The sequence below is a fragment of the Vulpes lagopus genome, chromosome 10 (assembly GCF_018345385.1).
Source record: "Vulpes lagopus strain Blue_001 chromosome 10, ASM1834538v1, whole genome shotgun sequence".
Lineage (NCBI taxonomy): Eukaryota > Metazoa > Chordata > Mammalia > Carnivora > Canidae > Vulpes > Vulpes lagopus.
In genome coordinates this window covers 50733246-50746675 of record NC_054833.1, presented here as the reverse complement: position 1 = coordinate 50746675, position 13430 = coordinate 50733246, and the positions used below count along the sequence as shown (strand labels likewise).

Sequence of the window (13430 nt, the reverse complement as noted above, 5' to 3'; positions counted from 1 at the left end):
ACTTCTAAGGAATATTTATTCTTGTTATGGGAGGATGTTTTCAAACTTGTCATGAGATAAAATGATAAGAGAACATCAGTCTTTATATTTTTACTTTGTTTTTCTTTATACTGTAAGTTACTCAAAAACTACAACAAAAAAAGCCTGATCAGAGATAGTAGCCTTGCTACAGTATCTGTCCTGAGTGTTTTCTTATGGAGAATGACCCAAACATGCTATAGTAAGGAAAATAAGAATCAAGCTTGGGGAAAGTCTTAGAAATTGCTCAAATATAGCATCATTATTTCCTCTAATTACCCTTCAGTCTTTGGAACCTAGAAACTAGATTTAGATTTACATTCAAGGAGGTGACATTTGCCTATAACTAAACATTTTCCAACTGTGGATGGATTTATTTATTTGCTTCTGACTTTTCTTTGGTTCTTCCATCTTGAGTGATGGTTATGTTTATGTCTTGTTCAGAAAACAGGTTGAATTGGATTTTTTTTCCCCTTGGTTTTCTGTTTGTTTGTCTTTTCATAATGTACAGTATGTTTCCTCTTTTAGTGGTTAAAATAACTTTAATGTTGGCCAGAAAAGGGGGCTAATTTCATGGATGTTTATAGAAATTCTCTATAGAAATTGAAAGCCAGGCTTGGGCTTCTTTTCAGAATGCAGGGAAAACTGTTGTATGTTTTTTCAGCACGTATGCCATGCTCACAGTTTTTCCTCAGTGAGGTTAATCTGGTGACAGTATGAAAGATTAATTGGAATGAGGAAGAGAAGAGTGATGGGGAGGTTTTTGTAATAAGAGCGAAAGACTTTGCAGAGGTGGAAGATGATGCCCTATAGGTGGGGCTAGATATTAAAGGGAAAGGAAGCAGTAGTGTTTCTGAGGCTTTAGCCTAGGGGAGTTCCGGTGCTCCGGAGAGATCAGGTGGGAGAGGACCTCTCAGTCCTGAGGGAAAAATGTGAGTTAGTGTGAGGAGTTTTGAGTTGATTGATGTGCCATAGCATCTGGGTGGGGATGTTGCAGTTTAGTAAGATAGAATTGTTTTTCTTCTCTAGTGTATACAGCTTAGTTGTATCATATGCAAGTGAAGCTTAAAGAGATTCAACTATAGATGTCTAAGAATAAGAGAAAGCAGAAAAAGAGGATGAAAATGGTGAAAATAATCAAAGACACATGACAGTTGGTAGAGAACAAGTAAGCCTCCCATTCTACTTCAAACCACACACATGGGAAAAGTTAAAATAGAAGATGTGAATTTGCCTTTCCACAGTTACCAAATAGTGTGGGCATCTCCTCAAGCTGAAGGATTTTAGAGTTCAAAGATGAGTTTTTTTGTTACTGTTTTCAACAGAGACCGTAAGTGCAATACAACATGCTTCCAAAGAAACTATACTTTATTGAGGATGTAAGTGGTCTTTTGTGTGGTTTGTTTTTATTTTGTTTCAGCTTTCTGCTTATTTTTAAAAATTAACTCTTGACTCAGGTATAAAATACATATACAGAAAAAGTGCACAGATATCTAAAGTATGCATTGTCACAAAGTGATCATACCTGTGAAATCACCATAATAAGAATTACCAGCAATTCAGAAATCATCCATCAGGCCCCCTCCAAATTACTGTTGCCATCTTTTTCTTCAAAGGTTGTCCAGTCTCTTAACTTTTAACAACATAGATTAAATATTCATCAGTGACTATTATGTAGTTTGTATAAAGTCCTGCTATAAAGTATGAACAGCATTATTTGAATAGTTAGTAAGAAACAAATCACTTTCCATACTATAATCTATTCAGAACAGACTTATTGCCCTAAATTCTCTGAGAAGAATTATCAGCCATCAGAACATGCAATGCTATGTGCTTACCTGTTAAACTCTTCTTATTAACGGTTGACAATTACAATGTAGAGAGAACATATTTTACTGTTACAGTCACTTCATATGGGGCCACACTATAATACACACCAGAATTTAAGATGAAGTATGTGTATTTTTGGCATTTATGTTTTTCTCTGTAAATTAGCAAATTATTATGGTTAATCAGTTACCTTCCTTGTGTTTAGTTAATATGAATCAATTTCAATTTTTTAAACCTGACTAGTTTTTAATATATGCAGAAAAATAAGTTTTTGGACCTGTATTATGTATAGTAGAGAAAATCTCATCTAGATAGTACCCAGTTGTGAGGCCATGCCTCATAAACGTCAAATGGACATTTCAAGTAATGTTACTATAGTATGCAGCAGCTCACTGGATTCTTTCATTATTTTTCAAAGTTTTATTTTGTTATCTTGAGTATTCCAAGCAGCTGATTACATCATTGCAAATGATGACGCTTCTGCCTTTCTAATATTAATGTTTCCTATTTCCTTCAATAGACTAAATCGATTAATAATTTTGGAAACATGTTAACAATGGGGAATCCTTGTCTTCAGTCTCTGATGGGAATGCTTCCACATTTTCTTCATTAAGCATGGTGTGGATTTTGGCATGATGTATACATTTTGTTTTTTTGGGTTTTTTTTGTTTTGTTTTGTTTTTTAGGGTTTTTGATGTATGCATTTTGTTAAGAAACTATTCATTTATTCTTCTGTTATAGAGAATATTATCAGAAATGTTATACTTGGGGTGCCTGGGTGTCTCAGTCTGTTAAGCATCTACTTTCAGCTTGGGTCATGATCCTGGGGTCCTGGGATCGAGCCCCACATAGGGCTTCCCTGCTCAGCAGGGAGTGTGCCTGTCCTCTCTCTCTGCCTGCCACTCCCCCTGCTTGTGCTCGCTCTCTCTCTCTCTCTCTCTCTCTCTCTCTGTCAAATAAATAAAATCTTTTTAAAAATGTGTATACTTTACTCCTAAAGTCAGTATGTTATTTAATGGAGAAACACTAGAGTCATTTCCACTAAGATCTTGAACAATGCAAGGATGCCCACTATTTCTGCTATTTAACATTGTATAAGTAGTTTTACCCTTTATAGTTAGGTTAGAAAAATCAATTGGAAGCATAAGAAGGGATGAGCAGTAGTAAAAGTCTCAGTTTGGAGATGATACGGTAGTATATTTGGAAAACTCCAGACAATCAATGATAAAACTAACTCAAACAATAAAGCAAATAATTTTACAATAATTGTAAAATTAACATACAAAAACCAATAGTTTTCTTATACTAAATAATAAACAAGATATATTAAGGAAGATATCGCTTATAGTAATAACAGAAAATTAAATATTGGGGGTAAATTTAACAAATGTATGAAACCTATAAAAGGAAAACTTTTTAAACATTCAGAAAACACAAAAGTAGACTTAAACAGATGGAAAGTCATCCCTTGTTCTTAAATTCTGTGGCTTGGGGACCCCCGGGTGGCGCAGCGGTTTGGCGCCTGCCTTTGGCCCAGGGTGTGATCCTGGAGACCCGGGATCGAATCCCGCGTCGGGCTCCCGGTGCATGGAGCCTGCTTCTCCCTCTGCCTATGTCTCTGCCTCTCTCTCTCTGTGTGACTATCATAAATTAAAAAAAAAAAAAAAAGTTAAATTCTGTGGCTTCTAAAGATGACCATTCTTCCATAAATGAATTTATAAATTCACTGTAATGCTAATGAAAATAATAACAACTATTTAATAAAGTTCAGACAAAAAAAAAAATAAAGTTCAGACAAGTTGATATAAAAGTTCACAAGGAAAAATAAACGTGTAAGAATAGCCAGGAAAACACTGGAAAAGAAAAAACTATGCGGAGAAAGCCCTACCAGACATTAAAACGTCCTCTATTAAATAGTGTGGTAATTGCACATGAATGGATACTGGATCAATGGGGTGGAGTAGACAGTCCAGGATTTTATGTGACAAAGGTCAGATCTCATATCATTAGGAATAAATATAGGCTTAAAATATGGTGATAGGGGGATCCCTGGGTGGCGCAGTGGTTTGGCGCTTGCCTTTGGCCCAGGGCGCGATCCTGGAGACCCGGGATCGAATCCCACATCAGGCTCCCGGTGCATGGAGCCTGCTTCTCCCTCTGCCTATGTCTCTGCCTCTCTCTCTCTCTCTCTCTGTTACTATCATGAATAAATTAAAATAAATTAAAATAAATTAAAATAAAAAAAAATATGGTGATAGGACAACTCAGTAGTCATTTGGAAAAAGATGATTTTGTATATTACAGTATTCTGAAGAACAAACACCAAATGGGCCAAGAGTTGAAATGCTAAACATCTAATCATATAGGTACTAAAATAATTCTTCTTTAACCTTGGGAATGGCTTTTTAACATGACCCAGAAATCAGACCTAACAAAAGGAAAGATTGGTAAATTTGACTACATTTTTAAAATTGCAAAAAGAACCATAAACAGTCAAAAGAGAACTGACTGGGGAAAAATATTTGTAATATGTATCACAGAGAGGCCTATTATCCCTGCTATATAAAGAACTTTAAAATTAAACAAAAATGGATAAGAATCTGATAGAAAAATGTTGGGAAAAGATACAGATGACACAGATATATGCCTTATACTGGCCATCAAACATTTGGAAAATACTCAAACTTATTGTTACAGAAGAGTTCTGCCTTATAAATAGGGAGGGAAATTGACAATCACTATTAGGCAGATATCACAGTAATAATTGTTGCAGACCAGCTTTACTAATGAATATCAAAATTAATGGCCAAAAGTGTAAGAAAAAATGCCGTACTTTAATAGTTTCAAAATATATTCCCCAAGATATTTACTAAGGGAAAAATAGTTTACAACGGAGAAGCCCAAAAGACACTATCTTAATCAAGGTTAACATCACCAGTAACAGGACATACTGACATGATGTACCTCTTGATATGTGCACTGAGGAGAATAAATACCTCATTCTTGTGGTATTCTCATAAAAAATGCATAACCTAATTCCTAATGAGAAAAGATTAAACAATTTCAAATTGAAGGATGGCCTAGACAATAACTGACTAGTATTATTTGAAAGTGTCCAGATCATAACAGACCAAAAAGGTAAAAAAAAGAGAAAGACCAAGGAACTACCATAGCCTAAGGAAGAGTAGGAGGTCTAAGCACCAACTGAATGTAGTGTGGGTTTGTTGATAAGATCCTGGAAAAGAGACAGTAGCAGAAAAACTGGTGATGTTCTAATAAGATCTGTAGTTAATTCATAGTAGCATACTGTTTCCCTAATTTGGGTAGTTGTACTGTAGCTGTGCTGTGTAGGACATTACCATTAGGGGAGGGGGCACCTGGGTGGCTCAGTGGTTGAGCGTCTACCTTTGGCTCAGGGTGTGATCCTGGTGTCCTGGGATCAAGTCCCTCATCAGTCTCCCTGGGGAAAACCTGCTTCCTCTGACTATGTCTCTGCCTCTCTGTCCTTGCTTTTGGTATCATATTCAAAAGAATCCTTGCCAAGACCTATGTTAAGGAGCTTACATAAGCCCGTGTTTTCTTCTGGGAGTTTTGTGGTTTCAGGTGTTATGTTCAAGTCTTTACTCCATTTTGAGTTAATTTTTGAGTATCGTGCAGGAGAGTGGTGCGGTTTCATTCTTTTGTACGTGGCCGTCCGTTTTCCCAGAACCATTTACTGAAGAGACTGTCCTTCCCCATTGTGTATTCTTGGCTCCTTTGTTGAGAACTAATTGATTGACCATATATGTGTGGTTTTATTTCTGGGTTTTCTGTTCTGTTCTGTTGATCTCTGTGTCGGCTTTTGTGCTGTTTTTGAAACTTTCCTATAATGCTAAAATCAAAATAAAATACAAGAAACATGTTATGAAAAAATACCTTTTTACTGTGGGAAGCATCAGTGGATTTGACCACATGGGATTTTCCTCCATTGAACTAATTCAGTAAATCACATCAACAGAGTTCCTAACACTAAACCATTCTCTTATTTAGGAATGAACGCAGGGTCCCGTTTTTTAATGAATAAACATTTGTACCCCAAAGGGATTTTGACATCCTGTATAGTCAATAAAAGTTACTCCCAGGATATTCCTCTCATAGTTTTTGTTTGTTTGTTTGTTTATTTATTTATTATTTTTGAGAGAGAGAATGAGAGCTTACACACTGCAGCAGGGGAGGGGCAGAGGGAGAGGAAGTGAGAGAAAATTAAGCAGGCTCTACACACAGCATGGAGCCAGGTTCTGCAGTTTACGTGGGACTGCATATATCTTTTGGAGTTACTGTTTCATTTTCTTTGGATAAATACCCAGGTATGGAATTGCTGGATCATATGGTAGTTCTATTTTTAATTTTTCCAGGAACCTCCGCACTGTTTTCCACAGCAACTGCACCATTTTACTTCCTACCAGCAGTGCACAGGGCTTCCCTTTCCACAGTATCTTGGCCAACACTTGTTATTTCTGGCCTTCTTGGTCCTAGCCATTCTGACAGGTGGGAGATGATAGCTCAGGTGGCTTTGGTTTGCATTTCCCTGGTGATGAGTGATGTTGAACATCTTTTCCCATGTCAGTTGGCCATCTGTGTGTCTTCTTTGGAAAACCATCTGCGCAGATCTTCTGCCTAGTTTTCATTTGGATTGTTTATTTTTTGCTGTTGAGTTGTAGGAGTTCTTTGTTTATTTTGGGTATTAGCTCCTCATAGATACACGATGTGCAGTGTTTTTTCTCCCGTTACTAGGTTGTCTCTTCATCGTGTTTGTGGTTTCCTTTGCTGGGCCGCAGTTCTTTGGTTTGATGTAGTCTACTTGTTTATTTTTGCTTTTGGTATCATATTCAAAAGAATCCTCGCTAAGACCTATGTTAAGGAGCTTACCTAAGCCCGTGTTTTCTTCTGGGAGTTTTGTGGTTTCAGGTGTTATGTTCAAGTCTTTACCCCATTTTGAGTTAATTTTTGAGTATCGTGCTGGACAGTGGTGCGGTTTCATTCTTTTGCATGTGGCTGTTCAGTTTTCCCAGTGCCGTTTATTTTTTTAATTTTAATTTTTTAAAGATTTTATTTATTCATGAGACACAGAGAGAGAGAGAGAGACAGAGAGAGAGGCAGAGACACAGGTAGAGGGAGAAGCAGGCTCCATGCAGGGAGCCCGACATGGGACTCCATCCCGGGTCTCCAGGATCACGCCCTCGGCCGAAGGGGCGCTAAACCGCTGAGCCACCTGGACTGCTCCCCAGCGCTGTTTATTGAAGAGACTGTCCTCCCCCATTGTGTGTTCTTGGCTCCTTTGTTGTGAACTAATTGATTGACCATATATGTGTGGTTTTATTTCTGGGTTCTCTGTTCTGCTCTGTTGATCTCTGTGTCGGCTTTTGTGCCAGTACTACACTGTTTTGATTACACTAGAGCTTTGTGATACAGTTTGAAATCAGGAAGGTGATGCCTCCAGCTTTGTTCTTCTTGCTTAGGGTTGCTCTGACTGTTGCTGGGTCTTTTGTGGTCCTCTACACGTTGTGGGATTGTTTGTTCATTATCTGTGGAAAATGCCATTGGACTTTTGATGGAGATTGCATTGAGTGTGTATGTTTTTGTTAGTATGGACATTTTAATGCTATTAACTTTCTGTTCCGTGACCAGCGGACATCTTTCTGTTTATTCGTGTGTTCTCTTTGTTTCATCCGTGTGTTAGGGTTTTCAGTATACAGTTCTTTCACCTCCTTGGTTAAATTTATTCCTAGGCATTTATTCTTTTTGATGCAGTTGTAAATGGGATTATTTTCTTTGTGATAGTTTGTTATTAGTGCAAAGAAATTAACAGATTTTTGTATATTGATTTTATATCTTGCAGCTTCACCAAATTTGTTTATTCTGACAATTTTTTGGTGGCATCTTATCTGTATATAGTGGAGTTTCGCTTTTTTCATTCAATCTGTCTCAGCTCTTGTTTGTCTCTCAAATCTTTATGCTGTACAAGCAATTGATTATATTTTTAATAGCACCCAGGGAAGTATGTGCCAAGTCCTTTCAGTGTCCCAGTGTAAGTGGTTCTTTACAGATTAGACTCATGCTATAGAGAGTGAATTGGTGCTGGTGTTGCTCACTTTTGTTTTATGGAATATGGTCAGGGAAAGTCTTTTTCAGGGAGTGATATTGGAGCTAAGACCTAAATGATAGGGATATAGCCTTGCGAAAATCTTGGAGAAAGCTCTCCAGATGGAGGGAAGAGCGAGTGTACAAGCTGTGATTCAGGAATGAGCATAGCATGTTTTAGGAATAGAAAAAGGTTAGTGTGGCCACAGTGTGGTGGGTGAGGGGACGTGAGTGCTCCAAATAGAGGGGAGAGGGAGCAAGAGCTCAGTGCAATGGGCAGCTGTTCAAGGGTTTTAAGCAGAGAGCTGATATGACCTAATTTTCATATTATGAAAGAGCGTTTGTGTTGTAGTTGGGTATTTGAAGTATGAACTATAATCTAAGTGAGAGGTGTTGATGGCAGTGGAGGGATTGAGGATGTCTTTTGGAGGGAGAACTAGTACATAGGTGCTGTCATTGTTTCTCTTTTATAAGTAAGGAAACTGAGGGTCAGACAGTGCAGCAGGTTAACCTCAGACAGCCGGGACATGGTGAAGCTGGGCATCTAATTAAGTCCAATTCTGGGTCCTGAGTTCCTAAGTATAATGTGAATAAGCACGTAGGAGCTGTGTAAGGAAGAATCAAAAAGTCTGATACATAAATTTGAATATGTGTATGGCACTCACACATGTGTAGTCCACACTCTTGGTTGTAAGGAGCAAGAACACATCTCAGACAAAAAAGGCAAATGTATTAGTTCATCTAAAATCCACTGTGGGAAGTGCAAGGATCACATTAACACGAAGGCTATCTGGATTTACTGTTAGTGTTTCTGTTGTTGTTGTTGAAGTGGGGGCTATGGTTGCTGCCAGACTGTCCTTCAGTTTGTGACCTGAGAGAAGATAGGAGTCTTGCTCCGAGGTTTTAATGAGCCCAGCTTGAGCTGAGGGCCCAGGCTTGGATCAGATGCTTTATGCATTTTTGCACACATTACGGGCATGCTTCAGTGTCTGTGTGTGTGTCTGAAGCATGTATAATATAGTAGAATTTGATTTATCTAGAGGGTAGCCCTTAAAGCAGCCTTACATTCTTGTAATTCAGTGGAGAACCTGAAAAGTCAGCCAGTGCAAGAGTCCTGAGTGGCTGAGTGTTGTGCTGGAAGCTGGGAGCCCAGGGTGCTGGGTTTTGGTGATAGGACCACTATGGAGCCCCACTCAGATCCAGTTACGCACACAGTTCTAATAAGCTTGATTATCGGTGGATGATCCTGTAGCACATGAGCAGCAGAGTGTTTTTAAAACTAGGAGAAAGGCTCCAGAGCTGTCTGCTGGAGAGACGTGATTGACAGAAGAAAGTGAAACAATAATAAAGAAGTGAGAAAAAGATTTAAACTGAAGTAACTTTAAAACTTTATTGGGCAGTCCAGGTGGCTCAGCGGTTTAGCGCCGTCTTCAGCCCAGGGTGTGATCCTGGAGACCCGGGATCGAGTCCCACATCAGGCTCCCTGTGTGGAGCCTGCTTCTCCCTCTGCCTGTGTCTCTGCATCTTTCTCTCTGTGTGTGTCTCTCATGAATAAATAAAATCTTTTTAAAAAATAAATAAAAAAATAAAACTTTTTCTATGACTATTTGTGTTTTAGGTGATTGTCCTACTTACCTTGGCATTCCCTGGGGGCATTCAGTTAATATTCATTATGCACTTAAAATATGTTAGGCCTTGTGTGAGTTGTGGGTAATAATACTGATTTGGTTCCTGGCTTCAGAGTGACACTAAAATAAAATAGGTTGTTTATACAGCAGAGTAAGGGACTAGAGAATGGATTGGTGGTAGCAAGTCTTCATCACTTCACAAAGACCAAGGCACTGACAAGGAAGGAGTGTATTCTATTATTAGGGGCATACGTGTTGGAATCAGGTGAGGATTTGAATTCCTTTGTTGTCATTTTACAAGCAGTGCGCTTTTTGGCAAGTTATTCAGCCTTTGTAATCTATTTTCTTAACTGTAAAATGGTATAATACCCAACATGTGTTATCAGAGTTCAGTAAAACACTGTGCCTGTCATGGTAGTTTTTACTGTTAGAGCTCAGGTTTGGGGAACGTGGCTGATTCTAAGACAGATAGGAACTATCTTAGTGTTCACATGAAACATTGATTAAAAAAGCTAAGTTAGTACCCTGGTCACAAATCACAGATTATAGACATTAGAGTCAGTATTTGTTAACTGTTAGTATTTTAGTATATTAAGGGTGATTTCGAAAAAGTCAAGGTGAGTAAGTCTGAGTCTTCATTGCTCTCTATGGTTGCTATGTAAGTAGTTTAGAAATGAAGGAAGTACCACTAGGTATAATGGTAAATAAAATAAAGAAATCTTAACCAAGCTAGAAAGGCCAAGGGAAATTAATTTTGAGAATAACCTACCATGCATAGAATAAGTTAATTCTTGAGAATGTTACAGGTATCCGTATATGGCTGAAGGCCTTATAATAATAAAGTAAAATCTTAAAGTGGAGATACCTAGGATAGTTTTTACTTCATTTCCTATTTTAGAGTTGAGCTAAAGCAAATTATTACTTGTACAGATTTAAATAACAAAATTAGAACCATTCTTGTTACTTTGTAATAAGTTTCAGTGAAGTGGAATTTAATTGTACAAATTGAATACCAGTAAAAGAAGACTCTACTACATCACTTAGCCTCCCTGTCCCGCCTTTCATCTTCACAGACCTATACATCCATTCATTCCACAGATACTGAGTGCCCGCTGTGTTTTATGGCAGGCATCATCTTTGAAGAGTTTTGCTATAGAGGAAGGTAAAACATCAAGCACATTGATAGTTAAAGTGTTTCACCTTGCAGACCTCTGGGGAGAGATTTCTCTGGATTTAGAAGTTGTGCTCATCTCAGGCAAAAATACAGGAGTTGATGGCATGTGGCAAAAAAGTTTTTTTCTTCACGGAAGCTAGCAAAAGGAGACAGAAAGGGAATACAAGGTGAGAGAGATGGTTTATCACTACCCTTTCCATTCGAGATGTATTTTACAAATAAAAGTATATATTTAGGGTTGACTCTGTACATAGTATTTTGGTAAATGATGGGAGAGAAATCTGAAAGAGAAGTAACGTGGTCTCTGCCCTCACGGAACTGACCTTCTCGATAAGATAAGACTCATTTGCAACAAGGAGAAACCACCTTGCAGTTTCCCTTTCTCCCCACATAGAATAGTTCTCTAAAGGATTTTTCATCTCCTGGGGATTTATATCATAATTAATCTCCTTATTTAAAAGAAAAGCCTTGTTAGGAAAGTTTTCAAATATTTATAAAAGTAGAGAAAATAGTACAATGAACCCCAAGCCCCGGTTTCAGCCGTGATCCTCATCTTGTTCTGTTTGCTTGCTTGTTGCCTGTTTTCTTTCCTTTCCTCTTCCCTTTCTTTCCTTCCTTCCTTCCTCCTTATTTCCATCTTTGAAAAGAAATTTATGACATCATGCATATTTTGCCCTATAAACACAGAAGTTTATAACATGATTTCCAATGTCTATGTATTTTATTATATATATTTAGTAAATGTACCTAATGTATTCTCTAATAATGGACATTTTCATTATTGTTATTATGTAGTTTATTTCTTATGAATAGTATTTCCTAGGACATCCTTCTATGCCTTTATTTCTTTAATATTTTTGTGTACACATGTGACATTCTCTTGGAGTGGAATTTACTAGAAATGAAATTGCTGAAGCCAGGGGTATGCACCTTTTACAAATGGCTACATAATAATACCAAACCGATCTTCAGAAAGGTAGTAATTCTTAACTTTCATCAACAATGTGCCTGTTTATCTTTGCTAATCTGGGTTCTGTCAGTCTATTAATTGTGACAAACTCCTAGTTTAGATTTTTAAAAAATTTTATGTGCATTTAAAAATTACTGAGACTAAGCATCTTTATTATTACAGACCATTTATATTTCTTCTTTTTTGAGTTCAGTCTAATCTTTCATAAACATCACTTTCATTATTTTACTTCTTTATTCAGAAACCATAGTAACATTATTTCTTATATCTAATGTTCAACACTCTTCATAATTTGGCCCTAACCTATTTTTCTAACTTAATACTGTCCAGCAAGAGTCATTCTACTCCAGTAAATGTTTCCTCATTCTTAATATTCTATTCATTTTTTTTTCTTGGATTCATGTTTAAGAATTTTTTAACTTGTTTTCTTAGTGTTTTACTTCTATTTTTCCTCTACCTGTTTAAATCCTTTAGAATCCTTATAGTCAAAAAAAAAAGTTAAAAAAAAAATCCTTATAGTCCATTTTGTGATAAAGTCACTGCAAATTCATTAGTTTCCTCTTACTTGAATTCTCACTGTACCTCTTATTTCTACCACTAGATTTAGTAACAAATTATAGCTGTGCCTGGGGCCATGAATACACAGCTATGGACAAACATAGTCTCTGCCCTCGTGAAGTTGGTAGTATATAATATGATGGATGTATTTCCACATCTTTGCAGGTTGAATTTCTTTTAATGTACCTCTGTTATATGGGAATTATATGCAAATTTTTAGATATATACTTACATGTCCCTAGCTGGACTGTAAGATTATTGAAGGTATAAACCATGTTTTATACTTCTCTTTTCATTACAGCACTTAAGTCTGTTCTCAGCATGTAGCCATCACTAAGTATATACTTGCTCTGTTACTTAGTAACAGAAATTGTAGACTGTGGAGTCACAAACCTGGCCTCACTTGACAAGACCTGGTGACCTGTGTAACACTTAGCCTCTCTGAGCTTGTTTCCTTATGTGTTAAGTATCTGCTTTATAAGGTGGCCGTGTGATTAAATAGGATAATGTATGCAAAGCACTAGCACAATGCTTGGTACAGAGTAAGTGCTCATTAAAAGATACCTGTGATAGTAATTAGAATTAGTTCTCTCAAACTAGAAACTGCCTCAACAGACTCCCTAGCTCCTGTCATCTAAGCACATAGTAGATTCTGCTCACTTTGTTCAGTTATCTTGTCCTCTCCTTTTCATCCTCACTGTAACCCACAGTAAGAAAGACATTTTGTTTTGTGGCTTAGTATACACGGCGCTTATTTGCACATATCTAAAACGTTCTGTGAAATCTTATTCAGTGTTATCATGTATGATGCACTCTGCTTTTTTCTGTTCTGTGTTGTTAAAGCCAGTTATAGCCGTTGACACAATTCAGAACAGTTGGAAACACGCTGGATTGTTGGAATTTGTAAAAGTTGGACTACTACACTTTACATTCAAGTGTGACTTTTCAGTGAAATAGAAACTGGGGATGAAGTGACAGGCATGGGGCTCATTCCGACTGCATGTTCTCTCTCTTCCCCCTTAGTTCTATGTACTTAGATTGACCTGTTCTCAGTCTGGCCTCGCTGCCGCGGGCGGGAGTGCTCGGCCATCATGTTCCAGAGCTGGTACAGGAGGAGATGACTCAGGAGTTG

The 13430-nt window shown here is 37.5% G+C and overlaps 1 protein-coding gene across 1 annotated transcript in view; it reads left to right on the top strand.

Annotated features, from left to right (window-relative positions):
* The window catches only part of CUL5 (cullin 5), a 92964-nt gene that overhangs the window by 50817 nt on the left and 28717 nt on the right, over positions 1 to 13430 (top strand).